This window comes from Neoarius graeffei, chromosome 13, assembly GCF_027579695.1.
Source record: "Neoarius graeffei isolate fNeoGra1 chromosome 13, fNeoGra1.pri, whole genome shotgun sequence".
Classification (NCBI taxonomy): Eukaryota; Metazoa; Chordata; class Actinopteri; order Siluriformes; family Ariidae; genus Neoarius; species Neoarius graeffei.
Genome location: NC_083581.1, coordinates 8406431 through 8419480, shown reverse-complemented (window position 1 = coordinate 8419480; position 13050 = coordinate 8406431). Strand labels below are relative to the sequence as shown.

Below are 13050 nucleotides of genomic sequence, written 5' to 3'. Positions count from 1 at the left end.
GTTTTTTCAATAAAAATAATATTTTTTTAACTTTATAATGCTTAGTTACATGCTGGGGCTCTGTCAGTCATTGATAGCCCAACTAATCACAGCGCTGTGGTTCTTTTCCTGATCCATGGCATTGTTTTTTTTTCTTTCTTTGTTGATAATGTGTTACCGTATGTGATAAACACGGTTCATTAAAAGGCCCAGAGATTTTCACTTCTGCTGCATGTCCCCTCCTCTCTACAAAAATTGTGTATTCCTCTCAAGGTGCTAACTGTCTCCATTGTATTGGGAACAGCCACTCCACCCCCCACTGAGGTTGCTATTCATGAATGGTAATTTGGTTTTAGGTTACACCCCAATTTCAATGACAATTTACTCTGCCAAGCTCACAATGTCAGAGGACAGAGGACTGGAATTAGTGCCCCAAAAAACACAATTTCAGCTTGGAAAAACTACAGACGGTATAACTTCAGGAAGAAAATAAACATTTATTTCACACTAAGAAAAGCAGGCTCACTACACATGGAGGCTATACAAAGCACAGAAATGTAGCATACAATTGTCCCATCTAGTAGTTTCCACATTCCTATGGTGAGTCTTTCCTATGGTACATTTGCCACAGGTGTATTTGTGGCAGCGTACACAAAGTTCAGTGCTTCTGTTATTATTGCAGAGTATGTGCACCTGGCACTGTCTTTTTCTTCTGAGAAACTTTCATCTCACGCTGCTGTTTGTGTTCTTCCCCTTGTGCCTTTTCCTGCAAAAGCCTGTTTTGAAGTTCCTCTGCAAGCTCCAGCATGAACAATTGGGGACTTTCTTTGGATCCTGTACATGCTGTGTACAAGACATGAGCATTTGTGACAGCCATGTCAAGCAGGTTGTAAAACACAGCCATGGGCCATCTCCGTGTTCCTGCACGCACCAAGTAGTTGCGTAATTTCTGGTCCATGATATCAATGCTGCATTTGAAATGGTTGTAATCAACAACAGTGTTTGTTTTTTGTTTTTGGGTGTCCACAATTTCCACTTTCTGATACATGGTGCTCAGAAGACAAACAGATTTATTTTTTATTTTTTGCAAACACCATCAGCAAGGCACTTCCAGATGTGAACACCTGTGTGGAGTACAACTGGCACCCCGAGGTTTCCTTTGCAGTTGCTGGTAGCTCCTGACGATTTTTGTTGATAGTGCCAAGCAGAGTTGTTTTTCGTTGAAGAAGCCTGTTAGCCAAAGACAGAGAGGTGAAGAAATTATCCATAGTTACAGTCCTTCCCTGGTCCATACGGTAAATGGTTCCATCAATTTCAAAACAACATTCTCTGATAGCCTCTCTCCCATTGGACGAGTGGGATCTTTTCCCAAGTAAGGGATGGCATTACACATGTATTTTGTGTCCAGATCTGCTGCAATCCAAAACTTGATTCCAAACTTGTCAGGGTTGGATGCAATGTACTGCAGAAAGGGACAACGAACCTTTGAAGGAAATAACTGCTCATGCATGGTAACATGTTGCCCTGGACTGTAGGACGACACACAATTCTGAACAAACTCCTGCCAGATGTCTGAAATTGCTGCAAATTTGTCCGTTTGTATGCGCTCCTTGCGGGTGTCCTTGTTGTCGAAGCGAAGGTACCGCTTTATTTCAAGAAAGCGGTTAAGGGGCATTATGGCTTTGATATCTGGGGTGCCGAATCTATTGGCCCACATGAGTCGCATGGCACCAATGTAGCCCTTGGCAGCCCTTCGAAAAAGGATTGCGAGGAACGCCATCAGCTCGAAGACACTCATCTGCCAGCTGGGATTTGTTCTATGGCCCTCCTGGACTGTGCAGTCTCTGATGGCCAACAACATGCTGATATCCAACAAATACAGGAAGCTTTGAAGGCAACTCATGATTTTGCGTGTTGCAAACTCTGTTGGCCCTCCAGATCCATTGAATGCTGTCTGTGGAGTTTCATGAACAGAAAAATCTCCAACTTTGTGGTGGAACCACACAGTGCCATCTTTCGCCTTCTCTGTGGATCCAGGTGTTATGCCCACATCTGCAACTTTTTGTTTTTTTATTACAAGGGGGGTTGATGTGCATTGTGTCTTCCTTCTCATCTGATGTGGCCTCTGTGTCTGAACTGTCCTGCTCAATCACATACTTGGGTTAGGGTTAGGGTTTCTGGAAAGATCCACGTCCTGGCCTAGGCCAAGGCCGTGTTGTGCACTGTCCTTCCCAAGCCCCATCCTCAATGCTCCACAAGTGCCTGGTCAGTACCCCCATGTTATATTTGGGTTATTATTCCATTATTATTTGAGGCTAGGTTTTGGGCTAGGGGCTAAGGCTAGGGGTTGGATTAGGGGTGAGCTCAGGTTGGGGTTAGATCCAGGATTTGGGGTTAGGGTTAGAACTGATCCTTCTTGGTTGCCTTGGTTGTGACATTGTGAAGTCTGGTTAGGGTTAGAAACAAAGGCCCTGTCCACACGGCAACGGATTCAGGTGACTCCGATACAATTGCTTATCGTTTAGGCCTGGCGTCCACACGGCACCGGCGTTTTGGGTGCCCAAAACGCAATCTTTTTGAGAACGGGTTCCAGAGTGGAAAGATCTGGCAACGTTGCCGTTGTGAAGTCGTCTGGATGAGTAGAACGGATTTGTTTACGATGACGTCACAACCACATGACTGTGAGTGCTTCACGCCGGGTAGAAGTGTAATGAATATCCCCAGGAAAAAGCCTTACAGAGCACTAGTGAGAGTGAAACACGAGCTTGGATATTATTATTATTATTATTATTATGTTCAGTGTTAGTTCACAGTAGTAATGCAAGAAGCAGAATAGTGACAGTAATAGTGAAGCAAAAACATGCAATTGTACAAACACTGCAGCTCTACAGCAAAATATTCATTTATGAAATGGTCTGATTCTTAACACCAGTAGTGCCAATGATCTTCTCATTGCGATGCGAGTTGTCAACAAATCCTATAACTTGGTTCATGAAACGCGCTTACAAAATATTTTCACTGTGAATATTTATTGTGTAATGGTGCAATCCCGCCAGCAAAAATAGGGGAAAAAAGGAGCGATCTCACCTCTTCAGATGTTGATTTAAGTCCGACAATACATTCCTTAAAAAGGGCGTAGAGGAGCAAATTAATCCAATTTATTCCGGACCTTTAAAGATGCCACCTTCTGCGTAGAATCATACGTCATCCTCGCCGCCATATTGGAGAGGTCAAAGCAGAGAATAAGGATTAGCTGCGTTTAACTGTACCAACAGGTTTACCGTCCAAACGAGATCATATGGGATTACCTTTCACATGTGAGAAACAACAAATTAATTCCATCAACGTGTATCATTCACTTTATTCCGGACCATTGAAGACGCCGCCTTCCGCGTAGAATCATACGTCATCCTCGCCGCCATTTTGGAAAGGTCAAAGCGGAGAATAAAGATTAGCTGCGTTTAACTGTACCAACAGGTTTTCTGTCCAAACGAGATCACATGGGATTACCTTTCACAGGTGAGACTGGAAAAATACTTTTCATTGTATTTGGTCATTATAATGTAATTTTACAAACAGATTTTCCTGACTTTGTGGCTAATATGAAGTCTTGCGCATAATAGTTTATGCGCATGCGTCGTTACTTCTTCTATTGTTCTGGTGTCTCCGAAGGGACCGTCTTACAGTGCCCCTAGAGGTGTGGCATGTGTATTGCATCGTTTTCAGCAAGCGTTGCGTTGCCATATGGACCTGATATTTTACTGATTGTTGCCCATTTGGACGCGATATATTTTTAAATAACATCTCGTTGCCGTTGTCGTGTGGATGTAGCCAAAGAGGCTATTTCTCAGGTAACACAATAATTAGGCTTCTTCACACAACAATGGGAGGCAGGTAATAGTACGTTAGACTTATTCACAAATTTGGGGGGGGGATTTCATTGTAGACTAAAGTCTGCACTTTGGGCCTTCAAGTGTTAAAAATATGGTGTTAACTCAAAACACTTCTTATTCATTGCAAAATGTTTATTTCAGCGCTGTATACAGGTATTGAGCTCACAATGTGACCGCTTTTATGCGGTAGCCTAATAATAATAGAACAACCTGAAAATTGCAGGGTAACCCCAGACCTGCGCAAGTGATGCGCTACTGGCAAAAGAGCCAGCGACGTATGAAAAAACCCCACACCTTGGACCAAATACATATTATTTTCGGCACACTGCTCCACCAGTCTGTAATGGTATTTTTCATATGATTACATTATGGTGTAAATGTGGTCTTGAGAAAAAAAAAAAACATGTTTGCAGACCTTTTGTTAAAATCACTAAAAGTGATGTTGTAATATTGAAACAATGGGTCTTACAGGGTAAACTACAGTATGGTGTCTAACCTTTTGTAATGCGTAACAGCTCGTTTGGCTGGAATGCGCAAGCTGCCCTACCTCCCATTCAGTGAAAAGGGACCATTCTCACCTGTCTTTGAAAAATGCAAAAGGCATCCCCCAGAACATTCAGAACCTGTTTTTCTGTCTCTTGTAAACTGCTAAGGGCAAACACTCAGAACACACCCTGAAAAAAAATGAGACTTTGGATAAACTGTGGAAAAACCAAATTAAATATTAATTTATGTCTATCATATATAATTTGTGCTGAATATTTTATTCGGCATTAATAAAAACATTTTAAGATGCCTAAATTTGCGGATGTGGTCTAATCTCGCGTACGTTTCCGATTCCTTTCTGCACATGTTTTTTCAGAGGGGAGACACACACACACACACACACAATGCTAATGCACTACTGCCAATGTGCAATTCTAATATTTTTGCCTGTGTGTGTGTGCGTACATAAGTGTGTGTGTGTGTGTGTGTGTGTGTGTGTGTGTGTGTGTGTGAAGTCTTCTCATTTTTTATTTTGTTCATACACTGACACTCTCATTCTCTCTCTTCTCTCTCTCATGCACTCATTTTATTTGTTCTTTCATTTGTTTTTTCTCTTCTTTCTTCCTCAATGTCAGTCTCGCTTTCTTCTTTTTCACTTTCAAACTCCTTTCTTTCTTTCTTTCTTTCTTTCTTTTTATTTATTTTTTTTCTTATTCCTTTTTATTTTCTTCATTTCCTGTGTGTGAGAGAGAGAGAGAGAGAGAGAGAGAGAGAGAGAGAGAGAGAGAATAGCCTCAGTGTAACATGACACTCTGGCCAAACGCTGTCAGGGTTTTACACACACATACACACACACACACAACATGCGGACAGATAGAGAAAGAGAGAGAGAGAGAGAGAGAGAGAGAGAGAGACATACAGATAGACACAGAGACAGACAGACAGATAGATAGATAGATAGATAGATAGATAGATAGATGCAGGCCCGGCGCCATGGGGGGGCGAAAGGGGGCGTCGCCCCCTCGTGGCTACAGCCCCGCCCCCTCAACGGAGACTCAGATCACTTAATTGTTTTCTTATGAAAGTATAATGTATTATAGACGTATTAATAATTTGCATTTTCAAATACGAAATATTAAGTGGTTGCGCATTGCACAAAAATACATTTCACGTAAATCACTACTAAAACTGGCACGGTAGAACAAATCTGATTGGTTGTTATGATTCTTACGTTGCAATCGTAGAATTCAACTGTATTAAGGTAGGATTATTTCAAAAAGCCTGAATTTAATATTAACCCTGTTTTAGACATATGTATCAATCCTAACTACTCGGGACTAGTTATTGTGGATGTATGTGTAACACAGCCGCGCACACACAGACCTGTGATAAGGACAAGGGGAGGGGTCGTGCGGGCAGGGGTTTTACATGCACACCAGTGGTGTAGTCTACGTGATACGCAGGTATACGCCGTATGCCCACTGGAAAAGCTCAACGATTTCCGTATACTCACTGAAGAGCTCAGTGATTTGCGTATGCGCATACCGAAAAATATATTCGTTATTTGAACTGGCCAAACCAACGTCAACATTGTCAGATGAATGTTCCACAGTTCCATTCCTAGATGCCTGTGTTCACCAAACGCGCTTGAGCGCTACAAGCGCCTATTCAATTCAAATCCTATGGGCTTCATTTATTAGACGCTGACAGAGCCGACTCAGCACTCAAGCCGTTGCGAGTTGATCCAAGAGCACAGAATTGACCCTTCCGGGAGCTCCGCTCCCCATAGCAACTGTTGCTATGTCAGTCAAGCCAGTCGTCTGTAGACCCCTTCGCAGTAAACGTCATTAATAAGTAAGAGTAAATTGCGCGCGCAGCCTGGACCCAAAAAAGACTCAGCGACGGTAGAGACGAGAAGAAAGATTTGGAAGAAATGTCTAGTTGTTGTGTTGTCGGGTGTCAGAATCGTAGCAGTGATGGGGTTAAAAATGTACAGAATTCCAGCAGGATCTCACCCATTCCAAAAAAATCGCCGACGTCTATGGCTACAAGCCATCAAACGTGTAGACTGGGATGAAAGCGCTATCAAAAATGCGCGGGTTTGCAGCGGCCACTTCATCACAGGTAAGATCAGGCTATTTATTAAATCTTTCTTTTTTATTCTTTCTAGTCTTCGTTTATTGATGTAGCAAAATACTTTGGTAACGTTTCTCTGATTAGCTGGGTCATTGTTACACAATGTAATGAATATTGTTAGCATGTTAACTTAGCTTTGCATGCAGTTTTGTTTGTAGGAGAGCTCTCGCTTGACTCAAGCAGTCCAGATTTTGTGCCATCATTATTTGTGTATGCCGAAAATCACAATTTTAAAGCAAGGATGGAAAGGTAAAATTGTGTGCCCTCACTCTAAATGCCAACTTACGTTGACTGCTCTAACCTAGCTCCCGCCCCGTTCAGTTTCATTTCTGGTCTCTGCCTCTCGCTTTTTACGCAGCTCTGATTTCTCTTAGCTGCACTCTTTACACTATCATTGTGGATATGTTGGATGATGTAGGCACGAAGTTTTTCGTGGGTGTACACTGAAGTCTTGTCAATAAGGTACGAGTATATATCTGGCCATTGTATACCAGGGAACTTACTAACATCGTCCGTCCACTCTTTAATTAAATACGGATCTGGTAGTGATGTCCACTTGTTAGAGTTAACTTATTTATGTAGCATTCTCGATCTTGTAACGACAATTGTTTTGCATAATCTGACAGCTCATAATGCCGGTCTATGGGTAGCGCCATTGTTTCTGAATCCAGGCTGCGCACGCATCCTAGCAACGGTCGGTTTGTTTACAAACATGCGAAGGGGTCTAGTTGCTAAGCAACAGTGCTTATTCAGTCATGACAGACCACGCGGCATTATCTAGCATTCAGTCAAGCTTGCGAAATCATGAAACGAAAACAAACGACACTATTTCAGTGTTTTCAGAAGTGTCCTCAGCAATCACTCTGTAACACAACCAAGGAGGCAATGCAGACCTCAAATGCCAGAATATAAAAACACCTGGAAAGTCCTGTAGACCTTTTTTGCAGGGCTTGTGGACTAACACACTGAAGGGCATTGCGTATTTGTTAATTAAATTAATTTTTTCTTCTTTGAAGCAAACATTTGTTTTAGCACATCTAGGATGTTTTCTTGTTCATTTAAGCTGATGTGCTGAATAGATAAGAAATAAGCATTTAATATGTTAAAATATATTATTGTGTGATGTGTTTAATTTACATGTCAATATGTCAAATTTTCTTGATACATGAAAAATAAAAAAAACAATAATGGAAAAGCCCACTTATCTCAAGTTGAACGGTGAATCAAAATTTTATAAATTTTGTACATTTAAACCACATTTGTTTTGCATACAGTAGATCTGTACACAAAACCAGTTTCAAGATGCATATTACTATGCATTAGGCAGTGATGGTGCTCATGAGGTGTTGCTTTCAGGTTATCGGACAGTTACAAGATGGATGAGTACAAGTATAACAGTATAGCCACAACACACACGTGTGTGTGTGTGTGTGTGTGTATATATATATATATATATATATATATATATATATATATATATATATATATATATATATATAAAATGTGTGTGTGAGTATAAATTTTTTTTCCCGGGGGGGGGGTTGCATGGCAAGCACTGAGTATACCCACTGCAAAAAAATAGACTACACCACTGATGCACACTTACAAGTGCACTGTCTCTGCAATATCCTGTATCAGTCAGTTTATGGGAGTAGTCTTTCCCCCACCGAATTAAACAAATTCAATCACATTATTGTGAATCCATTTTCTTTCTTTGTAGGCTAAGTTTATATCCGTTTATGTTGGTGTATGTGTTCATATATGGTCCGCTTTGTGCGCAAATAGCGTAGGAATGTGTCGTTGACGTCACCCCCATGCAGCGGGGGTGAAAATTCATCACTTCAGAGTGTTTAGTCCCCTACACGCCTAAACTGGGATCACGGATTAAGTGGTTAGCGTTGACTCGGTGCGAGTCAGGAAGGCTATTACTGGTGCAGCCGCGTATTTTTTTTTTTTTTAAATTATGATTTGGCCGCCGAGCCAAGTACCTTAGACTTGCATTGACGTTTTGTTTACATGCCGCGGAGCTATTTGTATGTATTTTAAACGTAAAGGACTTGCCTGTAGGTTTGTGTGTGTGTTTTTTATGTTTGGCATCTTTCCGGTTGTAACACGTGTCTGTGAGAAAATCGGAGGGGAGGGTTAACAGGTGGGCACGGGGGCTGATAAAGCGCAACTGCCCTGGTAATATGTCACATGATTTTCCCGGACTAAAGCAACCTTCGGGGCCATGGTTTTGCGGTTGGCGCAGTTAATTGTTTGAAACACGTTGTCAGACCGCCATCACTACTACACACTATATGAAAAATATTTGCCCCCTTGCGATTTCTAATTGCCCCCTTAGTAAACTCAGGCCCGTAGCCAGCATTGTGGAGGGGGGGGATCTTTTTTCCCCAAAAGTGGACTTCATCTGGCCCCCTACTCCCGTACTCCCCAAATACACGAGCACACTTCAAATCTTCTAATTTAGACATTTTTTTATTTGTTATAAGTTCTCTGTTGTCTAACTTATTATTGTTATCTTCCTACAACTGTGCTGTGACTTCATTGTCTGTCTCTGTTGCTCACCTCAGTTGTCTGTTGTTTCTCTTTTCCATTGCCTGTCTCTGTTGCTCTCCTTTATTGTCTGTCTGTTTTTGCTCTCCTTCATTGTCTGTCTCTGTTGTTGCTCTCCTTCATTGTCTGTCTCTGTTGTTGCTCTCCTTCATTGTGTCTTTGTTGTTGCTCTCCCCTCCTCTGTCTGTCTGTTGTTGCTCTTCTTCATTATCTGTCTCTGTTGCTCTCCTTCACTGTCTGTCTGTTGTTGCTCTCCCCTCCTCTGTCTGTCTGTTGTTGTCTGTCTCTGTTGCTCACTTCAGTTGTTGTTTATGGCATCAGAACACTCCTGATCTGCTCATGCTTTAGCATAAAAAACAACAATAATTTCTAATTGAGATAAATGTTTCAAGTAATCCTGAGATTGAAATAATATCGCACAGCCCTATAAGGACAATTAATTTAAAATTGCCCAAATGCAGCAACAGTGGGTGTTTTCACACACACTGGTCTGAACATTTTCATTTTTCAGCTAGTGCACACGTTTCTTTTCACTCTGATCCAAATGCCAAACCACTGACAGGGCGTCATGTTACCATGATGCCATGTTACCCTGACGACTGAAAAACATGTGCTCTTAAAGTCTCGCATTTTACTGTCTTCACACCACACCACAGCTCCGATTTCCCAAGCTGAAAAAAAAATAAAAGCAGCCCCAGGTCCGACGCTACTAGTACCTAGCCATCAAGCCACCTAACTCATCTCTGTGTGTGCGTGTCACTGACACACATAGACTGACGGACGGGCTGATGCTACCCCCACAGATCACTCTGACAGATCGATCTACCACTACTGTTGTAAACAAAAGAAAAACAAAGTCCTGCACTCAGCACCTTACCCATTTTGGCCCTTTTTTGGAACATGGCGCCAATATTTTGAGACAAAGTAGCAGCAGATTTCTTGCGTTTTCTGTCTTTATCTTCTTTTTTCCCCCCATTTTCTCTTCTATCCAGGGCTACCGCGTGACGTCACCGTACCGCGAGATTTTGTTAGGCGCCATATTGGAAGACCAAGTACATGCATACATACATACTCACAATATAAAACAAAGTACGAGCGAGAGTAAAGTGATACGATGGCTGATAATTCTGGTTATGTGAGTACATTACCAGCTGCAGAAAGGGCACGGTATGTGGAGAAACTGGCTGTGATTGATGGGTTTGACCCATATGGTAAGACTCGGGGCAAGGGAGAATGGATTTTTTTATTTCATAATTTATTTTTAATTTACTACTTATCTGTTTTTATTTATATGTATTTGAATTATTTGGACATGGGGAAAAACTATATTTAAAATCCAAAGAGGGATGGAGGGAGGAAAATTAAAACAAAAGAAGAAATGAAATATAGAGTAGAGTACATTTGATAAAATTAAGGATGTTTTTATTCAGTAAACATTTAAAAAAATGTTCTACAACACTCTAGCCTAGTGACTTACCAGTAACAAAATAGACTTGAAGTATTCAGATCCGCTCTGCATAAAGCAGCTAAATACTCTCTCTGTCTCCTGGCAGAAAGCTCCTTGGTTTGCTCCCCTTGTGTCTCAATCACAGCTGGTATTCTGTAGAAAGACTTCTTTTCACCTTTCCCATCAGCTTTGTTAGAACCCTAACACAGCACAAAAGTTTACCATTGTAGGTTTTTGATGAACCAAGTGCCTCGTGGGTTCACATACCGCGCGCTGCCGTTATTTCCCCCTAATCACGAGTTTGTTGGTCTTCCAATATGGCGCAGAGTTTGTTTACTTCCGGTTTCGGGTGACGTCAGTGAAAGGGGTCTAATGGGGGCATTACCGCCACCCACTGGATTGGGGTGTAAAGCAGTCTGAACAAAACGTGTAAACATAAACATAGGAGAAATGAACCCGTTTTTCTAACTCGTCCTCACTTAGTCTACTTTTCTTTTTTGATTAGTCTGGATTTGATATTGTAAATTTAAATGTGAATCAATGTATATTCATCGGAGATGAACAAATGAATAAATCTTGAGTAATCTTGAGGGGCGTGTGTGTCCGGGGAGGGGAGGGGCGGGGATGTCGCGGGGGGGGATCGAACGAACCCTCCGATCCCCCCTGGCTACGGGCCAGAAACTGTTCCTGGCACCGGGCCTGGATAGATGTACATGTAAAGCCTCAGCTGCGCATGCCGCCTGGCAGCGCGCACCCTCGCTACGTGCGCTAGGTGAAGGATCGGTCAGTGGAGAGCTCAGCTAAGCTCGGCATGTTTCATTCCCCAAGCCAATGACAAGAACTTTCGTGAGAAATAACGAGAACGTCTGCATCATGCGGGATTTGCGGGCGGGAGCGGGACAAAATATGGCGGGAGCGGGACTGAAAATCATAATTCTTTGCCGGAGCAGGACTGAAAATTCTGTCCTGCGCAGACCTCTACGGAAAACCCAGAGTTTCCCTCATTTCAGGGTTTACAGACTCCGAGTTTTCACTAAACCTGCTTTGTGAAACGGACCTCATTTATCAATGAATAAATGCTCTCACATCCCACCAGATATTGTGTGTTGCCAGTGCTTAATTTGTGAAGTGGGAGGTCCCGGAACGCAGGAGGTGGGTGGGTCCGGTGCGGACCCGGCGCCGTGGGGGGGCGAAAGGGGGCGTCGCCCCCTCGTGGCTACAGCCCCGCCCCCTCAACGGAGACTCAGATCACTTAATTGTTTTCTTATGAAAATATAATGTATTATAGACGTATTAATAATTTGCATTTTCAAATACGAAATATTAAGTGGTTGCGCATTGCACAAAAATACATTTCACATAAATCACTCCTAAAACTGGCACGGTAGAACAAATCTGATTGTTGTTATGACACTTACAAGTGCACTGTCTCTGCAATATCCTGTAATATGCAGTCAAGTTTACGGGAGTAGTCTTTCCCCCACCGAATTAAACGAATTCAATCACAGTATTGTGAATCCATTTTCTTTCTTTGTAGGCTAAGTTTATCTCCGTTTATGTTGGTATAGGTGTTCATATATGGTCCGCTTTGTGCGCAAATAGCGTAAGAATATGTGTCGTTGACGTCACCCCCATACAGCGGGGGTGAAAATTCATCACTTCAGAGTGTTTAGTCCCCTACACGCCTATCTGGGATCGCGGATTAAGTGGTTAGCGTTGACTCGGTGCGAGTCAGGAAGGCTATTACTGGTGCGGCTGCGGGGTCTGTTGATTGTTTTAAATTATGATTTTGGCCGCTGAGCCAAGTACCTTAGACTTGCATTGATGTTTTGTTTTCATGCCGCGGAGCTATTTGTATGAATTTTAAATGTAAAGGACTTGCCTGTAGGTTTGTGTGTGTGTTATGTTTGGCACCTTTCCGGTTGTAACGCGTGTCTGTGAGAAAATTGGAGGGGAGGGTTAACGGGTGGGCACGGGGGTTGATAAAGCGCAACTGCCCTGGTAATATGCCACATTATTTTCCCGGACTAAAGCAACCTTCGGGGCCGTGGTTTTGTGGTTGGCGCAGTTAATTGTTTGAAACACGTTGTCAGACCGCCATAACTACTACACATTATATGAAAAATATTTGCCCCCTTGCGATTTCTAATTGCCCCCTTAGTGAACTGTTCCTGGCGCCGGGCCTGGTCCGGTGACTCAAAAAAAAAAACTTTATGCACACATGCCTATTGTGTGTGTTAAAAAAATAATAATAATATCAAACATTATGATCTTAGAAAACGCTTTAGTGACGAACAGTTACAGACAGTAATATGTCGTGATATTATGTTATAAAATATTATTTTTTATTAGGCTATATATTAAATTATATATTAAATTTATCTTCTAAAATAACAGACTGTGCTCATATCACAACCGGTTTGTTTCACCATTGGAGATCAGATCACACAAGACATGCGTTACATGACTCATTTTAAGGATTTAAGTAGGGTATTTAAAAGCAACACCAGCAGGACTTTGTGGCTCAGGTGGATAAGGCGCCATACCATAAAT

The 13050-nt window shown here is 42.1% G+C and overlaps 2 long non-coding RNA genes across 2 annotated transcripts; both read right to left on the bottom strand.

Moving 5' to 3' along the window:
• Positions 1–456: 456 nt before the first annotated feature.
• On the bottom strand, positions 457–3188 carry LOC132896403 (uncharacterized). Its single transcript, XR_009656034.1, has 2 exons — positions 3067–3188; positions 457–2722 (listed from the first exon to the last, which is right to left on the bottom strand). It is a non-coding gene; the product is annotated as an uncharacterized LOC132896403 (long non-coding RNA).
• A 6-nt stretch (positions 3189–3194) lies between these two features.
• LOC132896405 (uncharacterized) lies at positions 3195–9224 on the bottom strand. Its single transcript, XR_009656035.1, has 3 exons — positions 9063–9224; positions 4451–4546; positions 3195–3461 (listed from the first exon to the last, which is right to left on the bottom strand). It is a non-coding gene; the product is annotated as an uncharacterized LOC132896405 (long non-coding RNA).
• Positions 9225–13050: the final 3826 nt, after the last annotated feature.